This window comes from Herpailurus yagouaroundi, unplaced genomic scaffold (genome assembly GCF_014898765.1).
Source record: "Herpailurus yagouaroundi ecotype Mexico unplaced genomic scaffold, PumYag 187, whole genome shotgun sequence".
NCBI classification, from domain to species: domain Eukaryota; kingdom Metazoa; phylum Chordata; class Mammalia; order Carnivora; family Felidae; genus Herpailurus; species Herpailurus yagouaroundi.
In genome coordinates this window covers 7,678,003-7,691,387 of record NW_024412418.1, presented here as the reverse complement: position 1 = coordinate 7,691,387, position 13,385 = coordinate 7,678,003, and the positions used below count along the sequence as shown (strand labels likewise).

At 36.0% G+C, this 13,385-nt stretch overlaps 1 protein-coding gene across 17 annotated transcripts in view; it reads right to left on the bottom strand.

Annotated features, from left to right (window-relative positions):
• The window catches only part of PHF21A (PHD finger protein 21A), a 190,697-nt gene that overhangs the window by 157,094 nt on the left and 20,218 nt on the right, over positions 1-13,385 (bottom strand). For 14 of the 17 annotated variants that reach the window (XM_040495333.1, XM_040495330.1, XM_040495328.1 and 11 more), the window contains exons 1-2: positions 6,719-6,765; positions 5,214-5,325 (exon numbers count right to left, since the gene is read on the bottom strand). The gene's annotated coding sequence lies outside the window, so the exon portion shown is untranslated. Of the gene's footprint in view, positions 1-5,213; positions 5,341-6,718; positions 6,766-13,385 lie in introns of those variants that run through there. The other 3 variants (XM_040495324.1, XM_040495323.1, XM_040495325.1) reach the window with 3 other exon arrangements.

Below are 13,385 nucleotides of genomic sequence, written 5' to 3'. Positions count from 1 at the left end.
TTAGAGACACATAACAACAGGGTTCTATATTTTTCATCACACAGAGTGAACTGGGAAGTTCAGGGTCTCTCAGAGGTTAAAGAAGGCCAGGGTACTTTCATCTGGATGGGTTCTCAATACTATTTTAAAAATAAAACTGAAAACAGGAAAATCCTGGTGTCCCTTAAAGGTTTACATTTACCGAATTAATACTTTACACAGGCACAATGCAATGTAACTGTGCTTTCCACAAAGTTAAGACAGGCATGTTAAAAAATAAATCTATAGAGGTGGTGGTCTAGCAGATTAGACACTTCCAGCTTGACAACGAACACCATCTTCTTCAAACCCGTCAGCGCATCTCTTGTGGCTGTGTGTGTAACTGCAAGTGGGATAATGTCAAAAGTCTAGATTTGTGAATGTGAACCCTCCCATTCTGCTCTGCTCATCAGTGTTACAATTTACATGAACTCAACGGCTAATTTCTCTTTTCATTTTTTTTCTTGAATGTGGCCTTAGACGTGATTTTAGGTACCCTCCCAAAGCAAAAGTTTGCTTTTGCCAGAATAAATTTAAACTTTACTTCTTTCTCTTTTCTTCTTTGTTAACTATAAAACCTGTAGTAGTTAGAGCAGCTTTTCAGCATTCTTACAAACTGAGGAAGGGAACAATCGGGAATTTAGAAGAACCACTACTCCTTAAACCAATTCAGTAAGATTCATAATCTGTGCACTTTCCAAAAATTATTTATCTATGAATCAAGTCCGTATTCAACCTAATTTTTCCCTGACTTAACAGTTATAGTAGAATCATTAACTGTACAATATATTCCTGTGAACATTAATTTTCATTACATTTGCTTAATCTCACTAGACTTAAAACATCACTGGCAATCTCTCCCCTAGGATTTATGTGCTATGTTATGTAATCTCAAAACACTCTAACTTAAAAAACAGTAAGTTTCAAAAATGTAAAATTCCTTCAAACTTACATATATGGAGACTAGGAAAGGACCACTGTACAATGATACTATCGGCCAAAAAACTTATCAACCAAAAAAAGCATTATGTTTAGGGGAGATAATTTGGACAAGGAGACATATTTTGATGAACAAACTACAAAAGCAGTTTTTTAGCTACTTACTATCTTAGAAAATCTAAGGAGCTGTAATAAATATCCGAATCATAAAGTTACTAAGACTAATAACTGTTTTTGCTGTCATGTAAGTTTACAAACAAAAGCAAATGCTAAGACTATACTATCACTCTAATTTTGCTTTTTTTATAAAGATTTTATTTGTAAGTTATCTCTACACCCAACATGCAGTTCGATCTTAAAACCCCAAGACTGAGAATCACACGCTCTACCAACTGAGCCAGTCAGGTGCCCCCAGTTTAATTTTAAATGCTAAAAACCACCTCCCTACTCAAACTTGTAACTTACATGTATTAGAGTTATTCCTGAAAACAGTACCTGATCTAGTTGAGTTAGTTTTAACTTTTGCAAGGTACTATCAGAAAATATGTCCAAAATTGATTCCTTATAATTTTTGTCAAATTAAGAATCACTTTGAAGGTAATGGGATATTTTCAACAATAGAAAGGCCATATTTACTTTTACTGGTAGTAACATAAAACATCACACTTCAAGTCAAGATAAAAACTCTGGAAACAAAGGGCAGGTTAAAAACATGGAGAATTTACAATATAGAAACTTATACATAACAAAGGGTTAACATAAATTATATATTGGGAGTGCTCACAAATTAATTTTAAAAATATGAAAAAGCAACTCAGAAGAATAAGAAGGGCCAACAAACATGAAAAACATCCATCTTCAATAGTCACAGAAATGTAAATTTCAAGAAGGTAAGTTTTGTCTATCAAACTGACAAAGACTTGTAGAAATAAGAATACTCTGAGCTGTCAAGAGGACAGGTCAGGTGGCACTTTCGTAATTTGCTCCTGGTTTTCTCTGGGTGGTAGCACTAAAGGTTATTTACTTTCAATTTTTCAGAGTATTGATGTTTTAAATTTTTCCACAGAAAATATGCAGTTCTTTTTAAATTAAAAAAAAATTAACTGAGCATAGCTAAAGCCTCAGAAAATTTGGTAGTGATGAAACAAAGTGTTCAGGAAAAGAAAAAGTAAAACCAGGATTTAACCTGAAGGCTCTAAATGTCAAAAAGTGCCTCGCAGGATATGAAGCCTGTAACTCAAGTTAATGAGGAGCTGACAGCTTTTATTCCTTCATCAGATTGTTGTCTGCTTATTAGAGACACAAACAGGCACAAAATTTTATTTGGCAATGACTAAATGCCAATTATTCCTCTTCTTTCAAAATAACACTGAAGGGTTAAAAAAGTGAGTGGCTTGTTATAGAAAAACTTACGAAGGGATTAGAAGATTCATTTTATATCCTACATCTTCAGAAAGTTCTCTTTCTGGGTAGCAGTTTTAAGAGACTGGTCTCAACCTCTAGGAATAAATTATATACATATATTTATAGCTTACCAAAACAAGGCAAGAATGTGTTAAATCCTTTTAAAAAATATTTTGGGGGCATAGACAACTTATGTGCTGTCATATGAAGACTATTTGGGGGCAGTTAATGGCATCATGAAAAAGGTTTTATTTACTAAATTTGTAAAAAGATGATTTATCATATTTTGACCAATTCCAGTAAGTTAAAACTAACAAACCAATTGCTACAAGGTAAATATAAACAAACTCACAAAGCAGTAATCGACACACTCTACGGAGATACCCAGAAGCTCTAAATGCTACCGTCACAGAGGGCAATTGCCTAGCACAATATACCAACATCTGTTACCTTCAAAACGGTACATGTCAAACTACTGGGACACCTAGCGGCCTCTCACCTTCAAGTAACAAAAAAAACAAAAACATGAACAAATAAAAACTCCACAAACCAACAAAATAAAAGTAATAACCAAATCCCACTAAAAAAGGAGCTGTGCTATCTGGAAAGAACACTCACTATCCCCCAAAAAACAAATGAACAAACAAATTTCATTTACTTGCTGTGTAACTACTCTCAGCCTCAGGGTTTTAATTTGTTTGCTTATAAATCAGAAAAATGGGAACAGATATCATCTACTTCATCAAAGCATTAGGAGTTTTAAAAGGGATGAACTTCTATGAAAAAGCCCTTTGTAAACTACAAAGTTCTACACTATTCTTAACATACTTAACTCTTGTTCATACACACAAACTTTGTAATAAACTTCTCAAAACAGTATATTGCTGAGAAGACTGTATGTAGGCTTTCCTGTTATCCAATTCTCTAAGAAAGGGACTTCTCACTATTTTACCAGGTATAGTCCTGCTTAGAGACATGTGTCTTTCATTAGCAATCTAATGATGTAGTGATGCTGTACCTCTGAACTGACTACTAAGAAACAATGCTCTGCTCCTGAATTGGAATAAACCTTTTTTCCAATCAAAACTCAAGTCATCTATCAAGTTTTCTTTAACATTAAGACTATACATCACTGTGCCCTCAGACTGCATTCCCTAAAAATGGACAGCTCAGTGTTCTCTATACCAAATATTTACTTGGTGTAAGGTTCCACTTTTTTTTTTTTTTTGATTAAAAGTAAACTCCACACCCAACATGGGGCTCAAACTCATGACCCTGAAATCAAGAGTCGCATGCTCTACTGACAGAGCCAGCCAGGCGCCCCTCTACTTCTTTTTTTAAAAAATTAAACAAACCTACTCTAAAGAGTATTCTGAGTAATACATAGATCAAAAGTGGAGTCTTGGGTGCCTGGCTGGCTCAATCAGTACATGCGACTCTCAGGGTTGTTAGGTTCGAGCCCCATGTTGGGTGTAGAGATTACTTTAAGAAAAAAAAAAGTAGAAAGTCTTGACAGATTTATGTGTCCTTACTCATCATACGTCTAATACTAAAATATTAAGTTTCAATTTGTACAAAATAGTCATTTCTTACTGTGTATCTAGAATGCTAAGAGATACAATATCTTTAACTTTTAACTAATAGTGCGAAAAATTATTACAGATACTAAAAATAATAAACTCTTTAGAAACATTTATTGAAAACTAACATCTGGGGCACCTAGGTGGCTCAGTCAGTTGGGCGTCCAACTTTGGCTCAGGTCATCGTGAAATCGAGCCCTGCGTTGGGCTCTGTGCTGACTGCTCAGACGCCGGAGCCTGCTTTGGATTCTGTGTATCCCTCTCTCTCTCTGCCCCTCCCCTGCTTTCACTCTCTCTCAAAAAAAAAAAAAAAAAAAAAAAATTAAAAAAACCTAACATTTATTAATACATTAAGAAAACAATGCAATGCTTGTTTCTTATTTTCATGGTGGCATTTCTTTGATGACACTCCACATGTCAACAGAAAAGGCTACTACACAAAGAGCCTGGCAATCCTGATTTCAGAGGCTACCTTCTGAAGCTGCCAAAGTTCCTCTGCTCAAATCCTGGTATTAATTAGCTGTTGACAAAAATCACCTCAGCTAGTGAGACTGATGTTTCCTAACCACTGTATGAGATTTATACATGCATACACACACAATTAGATTTATGACAATGTCTGAATGTGTTTGAATATATATATCTCTCCTCTCTGTGCTTTGGTTTTTTGGGGGAGAGGCTAGATCCTCATTTAGAAAAAGAAAAGGAATACCTACACAGGTCCTACCACTGCAACACAGGGTCAAGTCAGGTTTCCCAACAGCACCCTCTCTTTCCCAGGTCCACTGCAGGGTCTGTATCTCTCCCTACCACCGATGTTCATTCTGATATGTAGTTTCTACCTCAGCCTCCCAGGCCCAGGCCTAGCCAACACACACACATTCTTCTATTTCTTACCCTTTACAGAAATCAAGCACATCCACTAAAATCATCCCAACTATACCCAACAACAAGAACACTGGGAGTAAATTTAAAAACTCAAAGAAATTCAGAATGAAGGAGGCTGGAGAGGAGTGTCTAAGAACATAGTGACAATGAGGCCGAGATTTTAGAGTTGGTTGACACATTTACTAGAATGCTATTTAATGATTAAAAACAGTCCTGGCCAGAATCATATACATATTTACTACACAAAGGGTAACACAAGAGTATGTGGTGGTCTCGGCATAACCAGTAAGAATTTAATAGAAGTGGAAGTTATGGGAGGATAGATTTCAGATTAATTTAAGGAAGAGCTAAGGATTAGAGCTGTACAAAAAAGGAATGGGTTACCTTATGAGGTAGTGGGCTCCCTGTCATTAGAAGTATTCAAGAATGCTGCATATCATATCCCCCTCTTGGAGATTCACAATGCACATTAGCATATTAAAGGTTCTGAGAAGTCCTGCAGTAAAGAAACCTGTTTAACTTTGTTTAACGCAGCATTTCCCAAATTATTTGACCACAGAACATTTTTCCCACCCCCGCCCCACCTCAATAATATTTACTCATTTCTGTGGAACTAGAATTGCTCAGAATACATTACAGAAAGTAATGAGCTACACTTTTTTTTAAAATGTAGTATTCAATATGTACCCGAATAACAATCTGACAGGGACACAGGAGAAGAAATTGCCACACTGGTAAAAGGCTGGAAGAGAAAGCCCTTAAGGTCCCTTCTCTAAGATTCTGTGATTCTATCAAATCTCAAAGAAAAGGGCTACAGGTTCGTGATTATTTATTTAAAAAGGTTCCATGAGGGAAAGGCAAGTAAAATAAAAAGGTAGTCAGATGTAAGGTTAACTGGTTCAAATGCCTCCCTTTCATGTTCAAAGCCCAATCCCTAAAAGATAAGAGAAACACCTCAAGGACAGTAAATTATCAAAATGAAGCCTTAACCAAATATCTACTCCAGCCACTAAGTTAATTATGAATTGAGAGAGAGAATTTAAAAAACAAAAACAAAAACAAAAAGAAGTAGCCTTGCATCAGGGAACTATCCTATTCCAGCTCTCTTGTTTATTTTTTTTTTTATCATAATACATGCTCTCCAAATAAGGTTGATATTTGTTTGATTCTTAGTCACTAGACTGCCCTGTGCAATGTGCAATCCTGAATGAGACATTCAAAAAAATGACTGAAGTGTGACAACTTATAAGCTGTTAGAGTAGATATTAAAGCAGGTATTAAGGAAAAAATGTGTTTGCCTCTATGCCCTCACACTGCTACGTTTCACTCTCTCTCTTTTTATTCTTTCCTCATTTGGAATTATGCAAACAACACACACTGAAAATGTACCATCAGACATGAAGCCAATCCAACATTAAATTTAAGGATATAAATGCTTAGGAGTCCCAAATTTCAAAGTCAAGGTTCCCATAGTTACATTAACCTAGCCATTTCACATATGTACTAAGGCCATCAAATTTAACAGCATATTAAGTAATACAAAACACAATAGGAACCTTAACTTTTTAAATTCCTGACTTCAGAATTTTCAGCTCTAACCACTGCATTAAGGACATTTTTGGCAAAGGGGACCTTTACATTTTAACAGGTTATCGAATGTAGGAACATGCAAGCCTAGCAGTATTATTAGAAACACAAATGCATTTGCGATATAGCTATGTGAAATTAGACAAAAATTCACTTTCACTCAGTGCAAACAGTAAAGCCTCATTTCTGGGAGAAAGCCTTTTTGCAAAAAAAAAAAAAAAAAAAAAAAAAAATCACTGAACATTTGAATTATTACCCAACTAGCATCAGGCACACTAGGCCTGCCTCAAGAAAGGACTTACCAATTTTGGGGAAACTGGCTGTCCTTCAGCTCTCTTGCTCCCTACAGCAGAAGAAGGGGAAAATGGAATTAGACTATAAACACAGATTTAGGACATGTCATCAAAAGCTGAAGACTTAAAAGATTTCTATCAGATTTTAAGAAGAAAAAAACAAAACACACAAAAATCCCCAAAGCTTTAACCAATCCCGCCCCCCCCCCCCAACCAATCCCCAAAAACGGAAGAGACATAGTTTTCACAGCAAGGAAAAAATTCAAAGGCAGTTAAATCTCTAATTTTCCATTTTTCATTTTTCCACAGTTTTTTCAAGACAAGGAAAGTAGTTGACAGTTTCCCTTTCCTAAGAGACACACAGAAATAAAAGGTATCTCATCTAAATAACACACAAATACAGGCTCATCTCCAACAAATGGCCTTCACTGTTCATGGCTTTATACCAGCAAACGAAGCTAACACCACTGGCCCTTAGTTTGGTCTCTTTAAAAGGCTTTTTTTCAATTAATCTCAAAATGGACTTGTCTTATATAAGCCTTTAAAACTGACAGCATTTTACCCATATCGTAATTTCAATTACACTTTTCATTCACATCCTTCAAGTCTCACCACTTCAGACTGTAAACCACACAACACAAACGTGCCTTTCTCTATGCCACGTTTAATCAGTGATAGAGCCAGAAAGAAAATTAAGGTTTTGGGACCTCAGTCTAATGCTCAATGACGCTTTTATCAACTGTGTTTTTTTGTTTGTTTTTTTTTAAGATTAACTAAACTCCATTAAGCTGACTTCAAAGTTAGAAAAGTCAAGTCAGGCTATATTGTTTATTTTTAACTCATCCCCACCCCAAACTTCTTTTTTAGTTAAAAAAAACATTAGGAAACAAAAATTAAAACTTTTCTCCTAATATTTTAGTATTAAGTTATATAAATTCCACATGACATGCTCTGAAACTTCCTTATGCTTTAAACACAGTATGTTTGTTGACTGATGTTACTCCAATAGTGTTCTCATTTCAAGGGATATTTCAAAAAATCTTGTTACCCAGATTATAAATTTTTATTTAATCATGTATAGTCACACCAAACATACAGTGAGATAATTTAAAAGGGCCCCAATTCATGCAGTTAACATTTCCAAAAGAAATTCAATTTGCCGTTTTATCCTGCCTTTTCTTTAGCAGCAGTATTTCTGAAAGTTCTCAAGTCCACATAAATGGCTATTTTAATCACCAAGATTAGAATGACTTCAACGAAAAAAAAAATCATGCAAAGGTCTGTAGAATGATGTGGTTATTAAAAAGCAGATTTTCACAAGGAAAAGAAAAATTGTAACTGTGTGGTAACTAAATGTTAAGTAAAAGTTTAGATGTTAACTAAATTTACTGTGGTAATCATTTCATAATACGTACACATACCAAATCATTATGCTGTACAACTAAAACTGACATAATGTTATATGAGTCAATAATATCTCCACTTAAAAAAAGGGATTTATTAACATTACAGATGGTACCTGCAGGATTCTGTACTACTCAGAACAGTACCAGGCACGTAGTAAATGCTCAATTAATATCTGTTAAATGAACGAATTGAGTGGACCCTTAACTCTTCACTTATTTTCCCTATTAAACATTTCTCGTTAGCTCTTTCATGCTGGTGATAATTTCTTATGCATCAATCTCCCACAGCATTATTTGTTAAGTGAATGACTTTGGATAAAAACAGTAGAGATGTTACCATTTTAAAGCATAATGAAAGGGAAAAGATTGATATATTGTACTAAATTAAGAACTTCTGTTCATCAAAAAAAAAAAAAAACAACACCATTAAGAGAATGAAAAAACAAGCCACAGAATTGGAAATGACAATTCCAACACATATAACAATGGTTTATAACCAGAACATATAAAATATGCTGAAACTCAAAGTGATCAGGATAGAATTAGGATTTTTACTTTTACTTATGTGGCATTTGAGAAAGTAGAGTCACATCAACTCTTCTAAACAGTCATATTTAGTAAAAAGACACAATGGATGTACACTTTATCTCTAGGGCATTTTCTCCAAAAATCAATCGCAGAGTTAATCCCAAATTGATAAAGAATTTTACCATGACATCATGAAACCAATGTATCATAAAACTACTCATAAAACTGCTTGCAGGGACTGCAGATAGCACATAGGAAATCAAAGCCTAAGAGGTTAAGTGACTTCCCCGAAGGTCACACACCAATTGGTTGTAAAGCTGGAGAAAAGCTTACAGACCTGGAGATTCCTTTGACTGAGCTGGCCTTTCCACTAGACCTCACCGCCTCTTAACCAGGCACAGCAGTAACACTTCTAAGAAACAAACTATAGTAAATCCTGGCAAAATATCTTTGGAAAAGTCTCCATATAAATTTTTAAGGAAAAATCATATTAGTAAGCTATGTAGGGCAGGTCTTAAAATTTGAGCTCCGTTAAGCCTAAGGGATCCTCATGAATGGGTTTCAGAGTGGTCTGCCAACCCTACAATACTATATGTTAAGTTCTGTACGTGTAAGAATTCTGGGAAGAGGACCCACAGCTTTAATAAGGTTTACAAAGAGGTTCAGATACCAAAAAAAAAAAAAAAAAAAAAGTCAATTATTTTTAGACTAGTGATTCTTAAACACTACGCATCACAACTACCAAAGTGTTTCTTCTGAAGACTGATTATTAATCAACTACCCTTTGGAAACTGATGAAAAAGAAAAGATTTTATTTCTATAATTCAGTAAGAGTGAGCAAAAAAGATGTGTATGTAAATGTGTATTTTAACACTATCTGTATGTAAAATGTATTTAGGTCTGAAATGCAAGTTTGATTTCCTCATGTTAAGCTGATTTAAAGTCCACTTAATTTGTTTCTCACATACTCTTGACACTCATAGCTAAGGTAGTTATGAATTTGAACCATATCTGCTTAAAATTTTCAAATATAGATTTTTTTCTTAAAAAATACACTCAAAACATACAAGTGGAACTAAATGAAATTATCTTTGCTTTTACAGATGAATTTTATCTTGCTAACATAACTTCCCATGATTTTTTGCAAACTGAAGATGGTTCACCTCTCCAGAACTTCACAGGTAGCTGCTTTAATTAGAGCTGGTAAAGAAATGAATCATTCAGATTTCTAATATGGTTGTAAAATTTAAAATATCATCAATAAATCAGAGATGATTAATAACAACTTAAGTACCTTTTGTAAAAATATCTAAAACCTTTGTATATGAAAAATATAAACAAATTCTACAGAAAAAAGGTTTAACATTAGATCGTTTTAAATTAGGCTAAAATTCATCCCACTACAAGTTTGAACAATTAAGTTTATAGTCTGTGCTCAATCATAAATTTTGATAAGGGACTAGAATAGCACAGATAATTGTCATTCAAAGACACTTTAAAATGTCACCTTACGCAGAAGATTCAATCTCTTCTCCTCTACTACACCAAGCTGATACACTAATTTTATATACAATAAGTTTAACTGCTTTTTATCTGCCCTTCCTAACTTCCAACAGAAAGCATAATAAGTTTGAAATAAATTGAAATGTAAGTAAGTACTCAAAAGGAAAAACAGAATTCTGCTTAATGAGATTTAGTCGTTAGGTCTCGATGTCATAATCATCCCTGTGTCCCCCCATCCCTCTTAATCTTACTCTCTCATGGACATGTCTCTAGCACTTCTCCCCTCAGTCTCAAGAAGCATCAATTTCCCCCTCACTAGGATCATTCTGTTTCTTCCATCTTAAAAAAAAAAAAAAAAAAAAAGTCTCCCTTGACTCCATATCCTTCTCTAGTTACCGCCCATGTCTATGCGCCCATTTATAGCAAAACTCCCAGAGTTAACCATACTCATTGTCTCTAGTTCCTCCCCTCTCATCCTCCATTGAACTCACTCCATTAGGGCTTTGCCCTCCATTCTTGTTAAGATCACCAATGACCTCCCCATTGCTAGAGCCAACAGAAAAGTCTCATCCCTCACTTCTATGTTTGATCAGTATTATTTGATCCAGTTGATCATCACTTCCTTCTTGAAACTCTCTCCTGACTCCCAGGACACCACTTGATCTTGATTTCCTCCTAATCTCTCGGGCCACTCTTCTGGATTTCTCATGCTGGTTCGTTCTCATCTCTCAAGACCTCAAAATGTTGAACTGCCCCAGGGCTCAGTTTTTGGAACTCTTCTTGTTAGGTAATCTCACCCACTCTCATGGCTATAAAAGGACCTGTACACTGGCGACTCCCAAATTTTTATCTCCAGCTCAGACCTTTCCCCTGAATTCCAAACTCATATACCCGACTGCCCACTCAACACTTGTCAAATAGGTTTCTCAAGCTCAGCAAGTTCAAAACTAAATTCTGGACTACCTATCCGTTCAGGCCAAAACCTTAAAGTCATGGTTGACTTCTCTGTTTTCCACATCCTATATCCAATCTAACAGCCAACCATCTTGCCTCTACCTGAACAATACACAGACTTTGACCACTTGTGTCACCTCCACTTCAACTTCATTGGTCCAAGCCACCATCACCTTTAACCTAGATTATTACAATAGCCTCCTAACCTCCTTCTCCAATTCCACCTTTGTCTTGCCACAGTCTATTCTCTCAGCAGCCAGAGTGCCTCTTCAAAACCCAAGACAGATTTGGTCACTCCTCTATTCAAAATCCTCCAGTGGCTTCCCATCATACTCAGAAAAAAAGTGTAAGTCCTTTAACATAGCCCACAAGAGGGGCACCTGGGTGGCTCAGTAGGTTAAGCATCGAACTTCAGCACAGGTCATGATCTCATGGTTCAGGAGTTCAAGCCCCGCATCAGGCTCTCTGCTGTCAGCACAGAGCCTGCTTGAGATCCTCTGTCCCCTTCTCTCTCTGCCCCTCCCCCATTTGCACACGTGCATGCTCTCTCTCTCTCTTTCAAAAATAAATTTTAAAAAAACATTTTAAAAAATTTTGTAATGGCCCACAAGACTCAAAGTGATTTGGGCCTCTGCTACTCTCAGACCCCATCTCTTCCCCTCTCCCCACTGCTTAATCTGCTCCAGCCATTCTGACCTCTTTTTTTGTACTTCAGAAACTCCAAACAAGTTCCCTTCTCAAGGCTCTTCTACTTGCTTTTTCCTGTGACTGGAACACTCTCTTCTATCAAATATCTTCATGGTATACTCTTTCAAAATGTTTAGGAAATATACAGCAGTTCCAGGAGTAGAATAATAAAGTAAACACTACAACTATCATCAGAATTGTTCCTCTCCCCAAACTTCTGTGAGGATGTTCTTTCTTCTACCAACAACACCCTTTTCACCTTCTCTCCACCTAGCCAAATCTCAGGCAGTCATTCAGGTCCAGATAAAGACTCAGTGATAAATGGAGACCTTCCCTATAACCATCCCAAATCCCAGCGATTCCTCTCTTTGAATTCCCAGATAGTTTATCATCACTCACATTCATCTTAAAATTTAACCACATACGGTCTCACATTGTAACTTACAGGTCTTATTTCCCTGACTACACACACACACACACACACACACACACACACACACACACAAAGCAGACTAGAATTAATGCCTTGTATAAGTCATTCTCAAACCTTGATCAGGATAACTCTAAAATTTCAAAAAATACATGAATTCACAGGCTCTACCCTTAATGATTCTGAATTCATGTAGTCTGTCTTAGAGCTCAGATAGCTGTATTTTTTTTAACTTCCCCCAGAAGAGTCTGATGGGCAGCCAGGATTAGGTATCATTGCCTTCTAGTCCTCTATTTCCTTCAGTACCTAGGAAAGTAGGCCTTCAAATAGCCTACAGCTAGAATGGACACCCCAGAGTACCAAAACCATTCCTTCATTCCACAGGGGAACAGCAATCCAAGAAGTCTAGATGACTAGCCAAAAGCTACAAAGATAGCAGGAGGCAAATCCCAGCCTAAAACCCAGATTTACTGCTCTCAATCTAGGAATCCTTCCATTATACCGTGCATAAATAAATGAAAGTAATAAAAATCCACAGTTCACATATAGGCACAGTAAACAGTGATTTCCTAATACTTGACCAGTGATTGCAATGTCCAACCTCTAAGAAAGTGCACGTTATTAGCTTCTATATGCTTGAAAATGTGAGCAACATTAGCTGACAAAAGACTTAAGAGGTCAGAGAGTAATTGTGGGAAGGCTCACAAATAAAAACATAACTTTTACCAAGTCTTCTTGCAATTTGTATAAAAACCTGTAGAATCATTTATTTTGTAGCTGAGAAGTACTAGAAGAAATAAATGGGAAGAAGAAATCTTGCTTCATCATGCTATAAAGTACAAAAATCCTTATTCACAAGCTTCCACAGCTCACAAAGCTGTAAATGTTTTTGGAGTCTAATCATAACATAAACTTCTTAATTACAGATCAGACTTAGTAAATCACCCATATCCCAAGATAACTCAAACTCTTATCTTAATATTCAGTTAACCCCAGGACCAAAACTCTTGCCATCGACAACAAAAAAACAACTCAGCTACCTATAAGGCGTTACAAAGGAGTCTGGGTTTATGCTGGTGTACAGGGATTTAAGCAAGTGTCTCCTATTAACACTAATGGGAGTTCTGGGTGTAAACCATCAGCACCAAGGAGGAGGATCAATGCCCAG